Genomic DNA, 13,400 nt, shown 5'->3' with positions numbered 1-13,400 from the left:
TTATGGGAACAGTAGTCCACGTTCATAGATATGGAAAGTAGAATGGTGGTTGCCAGGGCCTGGAGGGTGGGGGAGAGGGGCCTGGGGAGTTATTGTTTTATGGTTACAGAGCTTCAGTTCTATAAGATGAAAGGAATCCTGAACAGGATGGTGGGCTGTACTTTGTACCACTGAGCCGCATCCTCAAAGGCGGTTAAGATGGTAAATTTCATGTTATGTGAATTTCACCACAATTAAAATATTTTACTTAAAAATAAAATTAAAAAAAAAATAATACCACGACTAAAGCAAAAATTAAAGTCGTGGGTTAAAAATGGCTTAACAGGTATTGATTTGAGGAAAGGTCGCGAGGCTAACTCAGCAGGTTGCCCATGGAACATAATCCTGGATCTGAGAGTTCAGATGTAAATTTTGGAACAAAATTCCCCAGATGCTCTGGGGAAATCTGGGTGTTTTACCAGATCTTACTTGAGTTTCTGAGCTACCTAAAATGTAGGAAGAAGCGAGTCAAACAGGATAGTTGCTCTCAGTGTGGCTACTGAGATAAAAAGTAACATATACTTGAAATTTTTGCATATCTGAGGCTAAAATGCGTTGGGCGTAAATGAATCCCTAGTGGCCTATATCCGTGTAGCTAAAAAGTATTGGCAAGCCTTCAACTTCTTCCCATTTGCCGAAAGGATGAGCCACTGGGAAGGGCCTGGGAGCTCTGTCCACTGGTTTGAATAGAAGGCCTCGTAAATCCTCTTACTGTTCTACTCTTCCAATCACTTGGTTTCAGGGGAATAAGCCTGCCTTCTCTACAGGCAGCCATGAACGGTTGGTATTGGCAGATGACGGGGCTTTCGATGCCCGCCCACCTCCCAAAAATATATACGTGAGTTGAGCACCCAGTATAATAATATTCTTTGCTATAAACAATTCATGTTTTCTCAATCTTGTTAAAAAACTAACGAGAACCGCTCCTAAGTGAAAACAATGAGTCTGCTACGCAGAACACAGCTTCAAAACAAGTTCTCTGCAATTCCTTTGCAGTCCACTCATCGCCAGGAAGCCCCTCTTATAGGAAGTTCTAATCCCATTTCCATGCTGCACAAATTTCCCAAGAGAAAAATCTTTAAACATCCAAATCTGCCTCCTGTCTCAGGACTACATTTGTACAAGACACTGTTCTCATGAGTCCCAGGAAATTAGGTAAATAAAGCTAGGTAGGACATATGCTAATAAAAGGTAGCTGATACACACACACACACACACACACACACACACACACACACACACACACACAAAATGTGTAATACACACATTATATAGACACATACATATTTACTTACTGTGTTCATTCAGTTGTTTTAAAAATAAAAGTATCTGTGGGGTTCCTGGCTGACTCGGTCCGTAAAGCATGTGGGACCTACATGATAAACGTTGGCTTTCAATACCTCTACAACCATTACCAATCTTTATAATGTGAAGCATGAATTCCTAGTCACATTCGAAATTGAATAAGGTTCATTATGCTCCTGGTTAAGAATTGGAGTGTATCACACTCTCAGGGAAGAGTTAAGAAAACACACCATTTACTAATTTTAAGGGAGGCTGTGTAGTCCGGTGGATAAATACCTGGGCTTCGTAATAGCCCTGCCTTTGTACTGGCCATGGATCTAGCTCAGAACCTACTGCAAGTCTGGTTTTCTTTAGCTGTACAGTAGGTATAGATTTTTTCTCAATTGTATCTCAGAGGATTTTTGTAATTCTTAAATGAGATACTCTGTACAGAGTGACAAGTACATACTTGGCATATGGTATTCACATAGAAAATGCTAGGTATTGGAAAGAATAGATGTGTGAAACTTTTTTTTTTCTAAATTTTTTTTCTAATTTTTTTTAATGTTTATTTATTTTTGATACAGAGAGACACAGCATGAACAGGGGAGGGGCAGAGAGAGAGGGAGACACAGAATCTGAAGCAGGCTCCAGGCTCCGAGCTGTCAGCACAGAGCCTGATGCAGGGCTCGAACTCACAGACCGTGAGATCATGACCTGAGCCGAAGTCGGATGCTTAGCTGACTGAGCCACCCAGGCGCCCCTAGATGTGTGGAACTTTAAGAAGCCCTTGGCTAAGTTAGTGGACTCCTTGATTTGGGTTTACCATGATTCTTTTTGGTTGTACCTTCATTTGTTTAAATCCAATTTTATTTTGTTCAGACAGGAAGCAACTAAATCTGTTATCAATTTCTTGTGATTAAGATTTGAACAAGGCAATAACAGGCAAAACAATTTAATGATGGAAGTCAAAAGTGGAGGGCTGGAAAAGTCTAGAAGGAACCTTATGCAGAAGCTGGAAATATTCACTATCATTTTTACCATTTGCGTAAGATTAGTGCATGTTACACAACCTATGTTATGTCTATGCTACACATCTTAATACAAATTTTAAAAATGATTTGAATGAGGGGTCCATAAGGGTCAGAAGGTCTACATATTCCAAATCTACTATGAAAGCAAATTTATTTTTAAAATGCTACTCAGTGAATTTAATTAAGTTCTTTGGCAGAATTTGAAAACTACATGTTGTGGAAATATTTGGCCTGCAAACATTTGTTTCATCTGTGTTCAAAATCTGAATGTTTTACGTAAGAATCTGGCTTTCTGTCTTCTGGAAAAACATCTGATCTGGAAGCAGTGGCTTGGAAGTCCGTGTACCCATTTCGGGTGAGGTGGGGCCCCACAGCTTCCTATGATCTTACGCCCGCCATCTTGCCCATTTACTCTGCCTGGCCCAGTAGGCATTTGAGTTTGCCAGCCTGGTACCCAAACCCAGGTTGGCTAGCTATCTTTTTCCACCTCCAGCCCCTTGTCCAGACTGAGTCTTTTCCAGGAGAGGGATGGTTGACACTTTCTAATACTAAACTAAGGCAGGGAATTATGGCGTCTTGCTCTTTCTGACCTCTCCAGTGCCCACTCTGGTGAGCCCTCATGAAATGTTTGCCAAGGGAGTGAAAACCCCTACATAAGGTGCTGACTGCCTGCTCCTGTGTGTCTCCTGTCGCATTTCGTTTCAAGGCATGTGGGTTCACTAGCCTCACTGTGATCCAAACTGCCTCTTTGTACTATGGCACAAGGTGGAGGATAGGGAAAGAGAAAGGGAAAATGTTCTCCACACTGTCTGTTTAAATTATGATTTGAAGCCGGTTTTATTATACCAAATTATCGTCAGGCTAATTGCTTGACAGCCTCTCTCGTTACTGCTGGCTGGCGCCATTGAACTGATCTTCTCTGCTGATATCTGGCTGGGGGTGGTATGGCATATTCTCCCTAAGGAGAAATCTGCTGGCTGGAAAAACGTCCCAAATTCCTAAACATTGTACACATCGCGTTTCTAAGTCATAACGAGTCTAACATATACAGTAGTGTGTAAGTGCATATATTCTCAAGTCAGGCTGCCTGGGTTCAAATCCTGTTACCACCACTTGCTACTTTTGTGATCTTGGACAAGTCAAAAAAAGTTTTGTTTTAACTTTAATTTATTTTTGAGACAGAGAGCAACAGAGCATAAGCAGGGGAGGGGCAGAAAGAGAGGGAGGCACAGAATCCAAAGCAGGCTCCAGGCTCTGAGCTGTCAGCACAGAACCCGATGCGGGGCTCAAGCTCACGAACCCGGAGATCATGACCTGAGCGGAGGTCAGAGGCTCAACCAACTGAGCCACCCAGGTGCCCCACCTTGAGCAAGTTTTTACTCTCTGTGCCTGAGACGCTTTAGCTCTAATGTAGGTATTATAATAATAGTACTTTCCAAGTAGGGTTGTTGGAAGTTAAAACAAAATATGTAAAGTACTTAGTATCCTTCCTGATACATAGTAAGCACCCTGCTGATAAACTAAGTACATATGTAAGTATGTAAATGTAACTGATATTTGCTGTTACCTTTACACCTCATTTATTTTTTACGTTAGCTGTGTAATTTTCCTAGAACTTGAAACGACTCATCAATAATGCTGTCATTTGTGTTCTACAATCTGTTTCTTCTGAATTCTTTTCATCCCAATGGTAAAATGTGAACCCAAATGTAATTCCTCTACCTGTTATTCTTAGCACTAAATGTTCACTTGGGGTTCCCTTTCTGGGGTGTTGGGACTTTGAAGGTGTGACTGAGCTTAAGGCCGTGCCTTGCTACCTTCTGGCCCTAACATTCTTGTGAGTAAATACCTAGGTTTCCCCCAAAGAACCAGAGAATGGGAAGAGAGAAAAATGAACAGGACCGATATGTCCCTTTGGCGTGTTAGACCCTAAGGTCAAAGGGAGCACAAGAGATTCAGAATTTAAAGTGAAAAGTGTGACTCGCATGATTAAGACCAGCAGTGAAAAAATGTCATGCCTTCTGATTTCTGGTTTATGTCTGTCCTACAATTACTATACCGGGAAGATATTGTGTATTAATACTTTGGACTTAACTGACATCTTTTATGACTCTCAGAGGCCTACAGTCATGATCTCATCAACCTTGATGTTGGTGTGCGGTCAGACTGGGATAAAAAATGTTTAAGTACAAAGTGAGCATGGCTCAGCTGGGGGCGTGTCTGCTTTCCTCAAAGTGTCCTCAAGGAGCTGACTCCTTTAGACACACATGGAGTTCTCCAGCAAAGATAATTTCCCATGAAATTAAACAAAAATGGGCTAGAAAAGAGAAACTGAGCTTATTAAGTTTCTTTTTAGGCTCCCTGCCCAGTTTTCTTTTAGCCTGCAACTTCTATGTGGGAACTTGCAGAGTTGAGCTTAACTAATTCTGAACTCCACAAAAGTTTACTTTTTTCGCCTCACACATCATCATCACCTGGCTCATCATAATTATCCTTGCCAGTGTGACCTACTCTTCCTTCTAATGAAACAGTGTGAGTTCCTTTTTTTTTTTTAAGAAGGTTTTTTCAATGTTTATTTATTTTTGAGGGAGAGAGAGAGAGACAGAGCACGAGCAGGGGAGGGGCAGCGAGAGAGGGAGACACAGAATCTGAAGCAGGCTCCAGCCTCTGAGCTGTCACACAGAGCCCAATGTGGGGCTCGAACCCACAACCTGTGAGATCGTGACCTGAACCAAAGTCGGACGCTTAACCAACTGAGCCATCCAGGCACCCTGAAAGAGTGTGACTTCTAAAAGTGAGATGTGCAGGGTACTAATTCTACTGAATTATTTATGTGACTTTATAAAGTTTAATTTATTTATTGAATATACACTATATGTCAGTCATTGCTCTAGATGCTTGGGAGTCAGCCACGATTAAAGCAAATGTCTCTCCCCTTGCAAAGCTGACATTCTTGTGAGCAGAGGAAATGAACAATACATACGATATGTATATAAGTTACACAGTATGTTAGAAGGTGGTGAGTGCTCTGTGAAAAGAAAGCGGGCCAGAGGCCAAGAGATTGTTTCTATCGCCTCCATTCATAAAATTCTTTCAATTCCTCCTGGGAGTATTGAGGACAAGCTTTTAATTTTTAAAAACATATTCTGTGTAGCACAACATAGAGAGAAGTTGAATCACTAGGTTGTACACCTGAAACTAAGGTAACATTGTGTGTCAGCTGTGCTCAAATTAAAAGATTAAAAATAAAATAATATAAAAATGAAAGCATACTCTGTAAAAAGTACTTTGAGCTCTGGAGCATATCATAAAAATATAAGGCCTGGCAGCTAAGTGCCAGGCAATCAAATACCTTACACATGGATGAGTCTAACTTACACTTCTGGAGAACAGTGTAACTACGATTCATAGCCAAAAAGAAATTGAAAATAAGTAAGGAAACCACATTTTCTACTTTATGTTGTGAGGCTTTTTCTCCACAGATCCCCATTTCTAACCGCAAATCGCACCCCACAGGGACATGTGCAAATCATTAAGGAAAAATACCAGTGGAAATCTGGCATTCTGAGATCAAGGCTCTCTATCTTGATTTATCAAGAGTAACATAAAACTCTCCTGCCTGTGGGCTTGTTTTTAAAAAGGTAAACAGAAGAAAATAGGGTGTCCCTGAGTAGATGTACTAGCTTTTAGAGAAAAGGAAAAATAAAAATCCCATATTCCTTTAAAATCTCATCTAGTATTCTTTTATTCTCTCTTTACCGCAGACATTAGTACTGGAAGGACACTTAGTGATGTTCTGGATTAGAGTGAGGACTAGAGCCCGGAGACGATAAGTGGCTTGTTCAAGGTCACTTAGCAGGTCAGTGGCAGAACCAGAAGGGAGAGCCCAACCTCCACCTTCTGGGTTCCATAGCACTGCTTCTAGATTAGACCATCAATGTGTCTTCAAACATGGATTGCATAACCCTGTACTGCTGATTGCCAAAGAAGCGAGGTAGGAAATGAATGAGAAGTCTAAGGTGTTTGTGAAAGTGTTTCAGATTCTCAACAGAAATCTGAAGTAGAGTAAGCAGGAAATAGAAGACGGGGCTGAGAGCAGACTTTACCAGGGGCTTCTGTGAGGGGACGGCCTGGCGTGGGTGCTCTCTCTTCTAAATGAGGGGGAGCTGGTTTACGCTTTTGTGTGAAGAACTTCCTACACGCCGAAGTAATGTGTGCTGACTATGACAGGTGTCACTTCCAGACCGAAGGACCCCAGACTCCACTGTCTTTCTGCCCATGAGTGGCCACCGGACCATGGCAAAGGGTGATGGGGACACACCGTGTGCTGTCTCCCTTCTGGTCCTGGTGCAGGTGGAAGGGTGATCATCCCGCCCATACCACTGCTATTAGGTAACATTTGAGCTCTTCCCGAGGGCCAGACACCGTGCTAAGTGCTTTACTTACATTAATTATCGTGTTTGGTCCTCACATCAGATGGATTCTATTATCAGTCCTATTTCCAAGGAGAGGACACGGAGGCTTGGAGAAGTTTAGTAACTGGTCCAGGGTCACGAAGCTAAGTGAATACCAAAATCAGAATTCAGATTCTCCTTTGCGGAGGTTGGTGGTTCAAAGCGTGGGCTCTGAAAAGTCACATTGCCACAGTGTGAATCCCAGCTCGGCTGCTTGTGAGCTGGACATTTTCAACATATTCCTCAACCTCCCCAAGCCCCCCGTTTCTTTATCTGTGAAGCTGTAACAATAATTATAGTATTTATGGAATTGTGGTGATGATTAGAGAATGCAACATAGTAACTATCGACTAGTTGTGTGGTACTTAGCTGTAGTTCAACTACAGGTTGACTCACATGAAATTGCTATTGCGGTAGACCAAAAGTGGTCAAATATCAACAGTTTAACGTGGTTCCGTCTAGTACTACATAGGTTTCCATTCTTTGTAAATAGAACAGCAATTCCCTTATTCATCTCATAATTTGTGAAAAGGCAGGTGATTCAGTGCTTCAGTAATAATTTTTTTCTTTTACTTGCCTGCTTGTTTTAGCTTCTGTAAAGAAGCACATGAAGAAATCTTCTCTTCTAATGTAACAAAGCAGCCATGAAGACCTTACACAATGTCCACAGTCCCCCGGAGCCACTAATCTGTTGAGGATGTTGCCACAGCGAAGTTAGAGGAGAGTGAGTTTGAAGTGAGCTGGGGTTGGGCAGAGCAGGACTAGAAGGAAAACCCTGGTGAAATGAAGAGGGAGGAGACATCTGGCTCGTTTAAACCATTGTTGAGTGTTCTGCCATTTGAGGGAATGGCATTCCCATATTAGATGGGTGATTGTGATAGACAGATGTCAAGAGTAGCCAGTTGTCATTCTGTGCTGCAGAGGCAAGCTCCTGGTCAGCGGCAGGAGGTCATTAAATTTGACACATTCAAAATGAATTTTGTGGCCCGGCTGCTCTTGACCTCTGGCTTGGTGGGGGTAGCCTAGGACGGAAGGACGTGCAATTCAGTTGTGGTGTTTGGGGAGGTTATAGGGTAGGGGAGGAAAACAAAACCAGGATAAGGATTTTGCCTTCTTAAAAGGATAGCTGGCGACTTTGGGAAGAACGCATGTGGTACATGATCCAGTGGGATGTCTGTCTTCTGCAAGATGATTTTCTGCCCCATCCTGACCACTGTTCCCATCTTGCACTTGCCTCAATCCTGTTTCCTTAGAATTCACAGTATAGATACATAAATAGCTCTGGAATTCAAGTGGAACAGTCTGGAGAGACAGCCCTTCTTGTTAATACAGGAACTGTCTTTAAATAAAATTAGTCTCACCTTTGAAATGTAACAACACCTTCAGGGATTCTTTCGACTTTCTTGGTGTCTGGAATGGAGATTACTACTGTATTTAGACTGTAATGCTTTCTGTGATTTCAGACTTCTGTTGTTTGAGTGTGTGTGTGTGTGTGTGTGTGTGTGTGTGCACGCGCGTGTGCACGCGCGAGCAGGTCTCTGGGGGCATGCTCCCTTTCCCTCTTCTTTTTTTCCACACCTAAAAAATAATGTAAAAGTCTTCTTACGAGTTTGTAGCAAGGTTTACAGATTAGCTGTGGATCCTATAATTTGTTTTTTCCCACCACAGCAGCTGTAAACTGATGAAAATGCATTTACATACCCGCGCACTCAGACACACTTGAAGACTGGCTTTTTCCGTGTGCGCTATTCCTTTTCTCTCTCTTTGTGTCTATGGTTACTGTTAAGCTGACCCGTACAGTCTGGGGCAAATACCAAAACTTGAATCAAGCACTACTTCTCCATACAGCTGCAAAGGATTGTGGCCTCAGAGGCTCAGATGATAGATTTAAGCAAAATTCCTTTAGCCGGTTGTAGTTTAGGAAACCTGTTAGGACTCCATCCACAAAGGTGAACTCCATGGCACTTCACTTGTGCTGAATTTTAAAACGCAGTGCTGTAATGTCATTGTTTTGCTTTATAAGCACTGTGTTTATACATTTTTCTGTCGGAGGTGATTTTTTACAATATTGAATTTTATTGCTGGACACAAGAGCCGTGGAAAGATTTTTCTTCTTATTTGATTCTCCCTTGCCTTCTCCTAGTTTCTATGAGAAACTGTTGCTTGCACAAAGCATAACTAATTAAAAATTGAACTTATGCAGCTGCAGAGAAACCCTAGTGGAGAATCGCAAGGGGAGGGAGGGAGCAGACAGGGGCACTCAGTGGTTAAAGCTACCAAAGCCATTCATTCTTCCTTACCTTCACTTTGTACTCAGGGTGCGTGGTGTTTATGGGTCAAAGGACCTGGAGAGACAATCTTTGGGGAAGGGCAGGAGATGGCTTGCCAGTTACCACAAGCTCTCCTTACAACAGTCTGACAAACAGCTTCTCCACCGTGCAGGGCGGGAGTGCACGCGGGACCTGGCCGCTGCAGTAGAAACCGGTTCTCAGGTTCTGGCCGCGTGTACTTCCCCTTACGACAGGGGGCCTGCTGCTGTCAGGCAGGCTGGCTGGTGATTGGTTGGGAGGAGGGTAGTAATCTGAACTGCCTTTTGTACTTGCCTAATCAGGGCAGCCGTTTGATTGCAGGTTCCGAGCAGAGGTGCCTCGGTGGTGTCAAACACCTGTGTCTTAGCTCTGGCCTTCCTGGGGCTGATGCCCGTGGCTTCTTTCCGTGCCAGAATCGTGCCTCTAGGTCACCTTCCCCCCAAGCCACTGAGCCCCCTTGGCAGGCCAGCATGGCCCAGTGTCATGCTGGACAGAGGTGTTCAACAGATAACTGAGGACAACGGACCTGCCGGCCTAGACGTCCTTAAGGTAAGTCCATTTTAAACCAGATATTTCTCGACATTATTTCTACATTGATCTTGACAGAAATGGCAGAATTGGGAAGGTAAATGAAAGAGAGGCAGGGTCGTTGTTTAGTTTAGACCTTTATGATGAAATCACTATGTTATTCAGCTGTCAGAAGCGTTGGCAAAGTGATCCGAAGGCATAAATAAAGATCTAAATGGGGAGGGGGGTACTCGACAAGTTGTTGTGACCCTTGCAGGCAGTTGACACCTCACTGTGCACTCCTTCCTATTTGATGAGACGCCCAAGTGATGACAGAATAAAGTAACTTTTAATCAAGGCCAGCAAATACACATGCCAGCTCATACAATAAGATAAAGTCAGTTTGAGTATCTTGGGTCCTTTCAATGATGCAACCCCAGAATTTATAATCTGATTCTAATTACCACTTATTTTTAAAGCTGTCTTTAACTTTTCCTTTTGCAATAACGAAAGCAGTTTTTCTTTCTAAGGTTTGTTCAACATGGTAGAATTAGTGAATTTCACTTCCGTGAGGGGTTTGATTGTATTGCTTGGCTCGCTTCGCCCATCCTGATGTTTGAGAAAAAGGCAGTTTCTAAATTCAAGCACCTAAATTCAAGCAACAGGGACATGCTTAGGAATATTAAGGTCTGTCCTGATTTCATTTGCCTTGTAAGTTGATTGACAGATACTTCAGGGACCGTCCTGTCTCCCCTCTTGGGCAGCTATCAACATACATGTAATAATGCTCAGGTTTACTAATTCAAAGTTGGCAAAAAGACTAGTGGCTTGGGACTAGTGTTTACCCCCTGGCCTGTTTTGTTGTGATAGGGAGGAAGTGATTTTCCCTTTGATTTTGATATTTTTAATGAGAAATTTCTACAAGTGGGTGAAGGTCCATTTATAAATCCAAAGAGGTTCTGAGACTACTTTTCCCACTGTATTAACTCCAAAGATATAAACACCATCCATGAAACAAAGCTTTCTTAATTCACCAACTCAGAATGATTTGTTCAAGTAGTAAACAATAATGGAGAGTACAGATAGAGGTGGTGGAAAAGCAGACAAGCATTCAGAAACTGTTCCCTCGCAAGCTATGTCAATTATCCTGAAATATATCTTTTTCTTACCATGTTTGTAGCCGGTTGGAAATTTCCATCTTTCTCATCTGTTAGCTACCTTGTTTTTCTAAAAACACTTTCCTCTAATACATTCAGCACAGTAGTAATACTGAATATAAGTACTAAAAATTAGTGCTTTGGTGAAAGAAAGCATCAAGAATAACATTACCCACGGGGTGGGGTGTGGTCACCCCATTTTAAATATTATGTGTGTGCAAATAGCACAGGTGATTGATGATAATTGAAAAATTAGATTGGTTGGTAGGTAGAGGTAGATGCCAAGTAAATTTATAAATGTCGAGGGAGTTAAAGGAGAAATGGATGTTGGAAAGCTAAATAAATATTGTGTATTCAGCATCGATTTGAATTACAAAAATCTACCTTCCCTTAGGAATTACAACCTAGAGTGTGTATAAACCAAAGATGATTTCCTGGGGCAAGGACAAGTCATTTTTGTATGGAGGAGGACAAATATTATCTTAGCTCTAATCATGATCTTTAAAAAAATCCCCACAAAACACTATTCATAAAAACCCCAGTGATTTAAAAAGGTACAGACAGGCAGACAGAGTTATTCGAAAAACTTCTTTATTTCTGGTTAAAAATGAAGTCATGGAAACCCCACATTTCACATTCACATAGAAAGCCATTGTACATATCTGCACAGTATTCGGGGACCCCCAAAAATGTAATTTAACACAGTTGTTAAGACACACACACATACATTTCATCCCAAGAACAATAGCATTAGAGAGTTAGGTTGGGACAGGGAATTAATACCTTAAATTCATTTTTTCTCCGGTGACAATTTTTAAAAGTATCCCTTCTACAACTGTGGAATGCCTGCCTGACTCCCTCCAGTGCAGCATGGTGAAGGTCCCTTCTGGTGTTGTGGACAACACACAATGGGACATAATAGAGCACACTCAGCCTCCCCCTCCCAGACACACATTGTGTGTCCCATTGGCTCTGCTTGAAACATTCAGTTATGCAAATGAAAGCTGCCTACGTCAGCCGCCTCTCTCCCTCCCCCTCTTGTTCTCTCCCTCCCTCCCTCCCTCCCTCCCTCTGAATGGCCCTGATCTCAGCCTTTTGCCCCTGACTTTGCTAAGCTGGGCAGGCCTGTGAGCTCAGAAGCCAGAACAGCTGGGTGAAAGTTCCCTTTGCTCAATGTGCTGTGGCCACAGCGACAGACAAACAAGCTGGGTCCTTAGCTCCAGACACATGGAAAAAGAAGCAGCTTTCCTTAGCTCTAGACACATGGAAAAAGAAGCAGCTTTTCATGTCTACTCCTCTATAGGTAGCTTCATTTTAATTTTGATGTCTGGTTAATAGGAAAAAAATGGCCTTCCTTGTTAGGCCAAACCTCTAAAAGGCATATTAAAAAAAAAAAAAAAAAAAAACCCAAAAAACAAAAAACACCTTTCCAGCAATCCTAATGTTCACATTTGGGAGACAAAGGGGAGACCATTCCTCAGGACAAATGGATGGTTTTGGAAGGCAGGAGCTTAAGCAGTGTCAGGCCTCTTAGTTGGGCAGACAGGACTAAAAAATAAATGTCAAATGATGGAGACCGTGTGGTATTTGTAGCTTATCATCTGATATCATTGGGCAAAAAGCTTTTAAAAAACTTCTGTGAACTGAAACTCGGGACTGCTCTGATGTTCTGTCAAGTGATCCAGTGAGCACTGGCGTCAGATACTTTAAGTAGGACTTTTCTTGTACAGTCCAAACCCGGTTTTAAAGCGACAGCTCTGGGGATAGAATTTAAATGAGCCCCACCCTGAAAAGCTACGGCTGTTTAGAATCCTTGTTTTTTTCCAAGTACCAAAGCTCCTCAGTGACCAATAAAGCTACCAGGAGACTTTTTCCTCCAATAACTGTGGTCAGCATTCCAGACCAGACCTTCAGGGGGGTGGTCCCGGCACTCGGACCCCGAGGTCCAGTCTCCCAAGTCCCTGCCTTATCTTTTCCCTGGCAGCAGTGGAGGCTGGTCTTACTGACCTGATATTTATGCAGTGGTTTCTAGGTTGTTTATTAAACACGCCTCATTAATCCGTCCATCTGATGCATGTAGGTCAGTATCATCATGGCAGTTGGGAAGAGAGAGAAAGGTGATGAAAGGGAATGATTTGTCCAATAGCACCAAGAAACTAGCGAGGATGTAGAAACTCAAATCCTATGCGCTGCACCTTCCTTTTCTGTCTTTCTGTCAAAAGAGAAATCAGAAAGCCCTAAACCTCTCGCTCAGCAGTTCTGTCTGGGCACTAAAAATGCTTCAGTCCAAAAATATGCTGCTGTCTTAACTGGATCACTCTGTGGCTGGGAGAGGGGGTCAGGGGCTTACAAACAAGGAAGTGAATGGGGCATGGGGGGTGGTGTGCGTGCATGTGCATGTGCACACATGTGTACATGTATTTGTGCACATGTATGTGTGCCCACGTGCTCACCCAAACAACTCACGACCCCGGGGATTTGTTGTTAATGTTTGTCCAAAGCTTAACAGAGAAGGACAGCAACCGCTCTGCTCTGGCCTTTTCCTAGAGAGGCCTGATCATTCGTTTATAACAGATTTCAGCCTGGGCCCCTTGACAAGGGAGGCCAGCCCAGGAG

General features: G+C 42.7%; 1 protein-coding gene across 5 annotated transcripts in view; it reads left to right on the top strand.

Moving 5' to 3' along the window:
- SHROOM3 (shroom family member 3) overlaps positions 1 to 13,400 on the top strand; it is a 320,350-nt gene that overhangs the window by 128,563 nt on the left and 178,387 nt on the right. For 2 of the 5 annotated variants that reach the window (XM_045473677.1, XM_045473679.1), the window contains exon 1: positions 9,402 to 9,669. The exons of the other annotated variants lie outside the window; for them this stretch is intronic. The gene's annotated coding sequence lies outside the window, so the exon portion shown is untranslated. Of the gene's footprint in view, positions 1 to 9,401; positions 9,670 to 13,400 lie in introns of those variants that run through there. 5 annotated transcript variants of the gene reach the window in all.

The sequence above is a fragment of the Leopardus geoffroyi genome, chromosome B1, assembly GCF_018350155.1.
Source record: "Leopardus geoffroyi isolate Oge1 chromosome B1, O.geoffroyi_Oge1_pat1.0, whole genome shotgun sequence".
In the NCBI taxonomy this organism is placed as follows: domain Eukaryota; kingdom Metazoa; phylum Chordata; class Mammalia; order Carnivora; family Felidae; genus Leopardus; species Leopardus geoffroyi.
The sequence above is the reverse complement of the archived record's forward strand: the minus strand, read 5'-3'. Positions and strand labels throughout refer to the sequence as shown.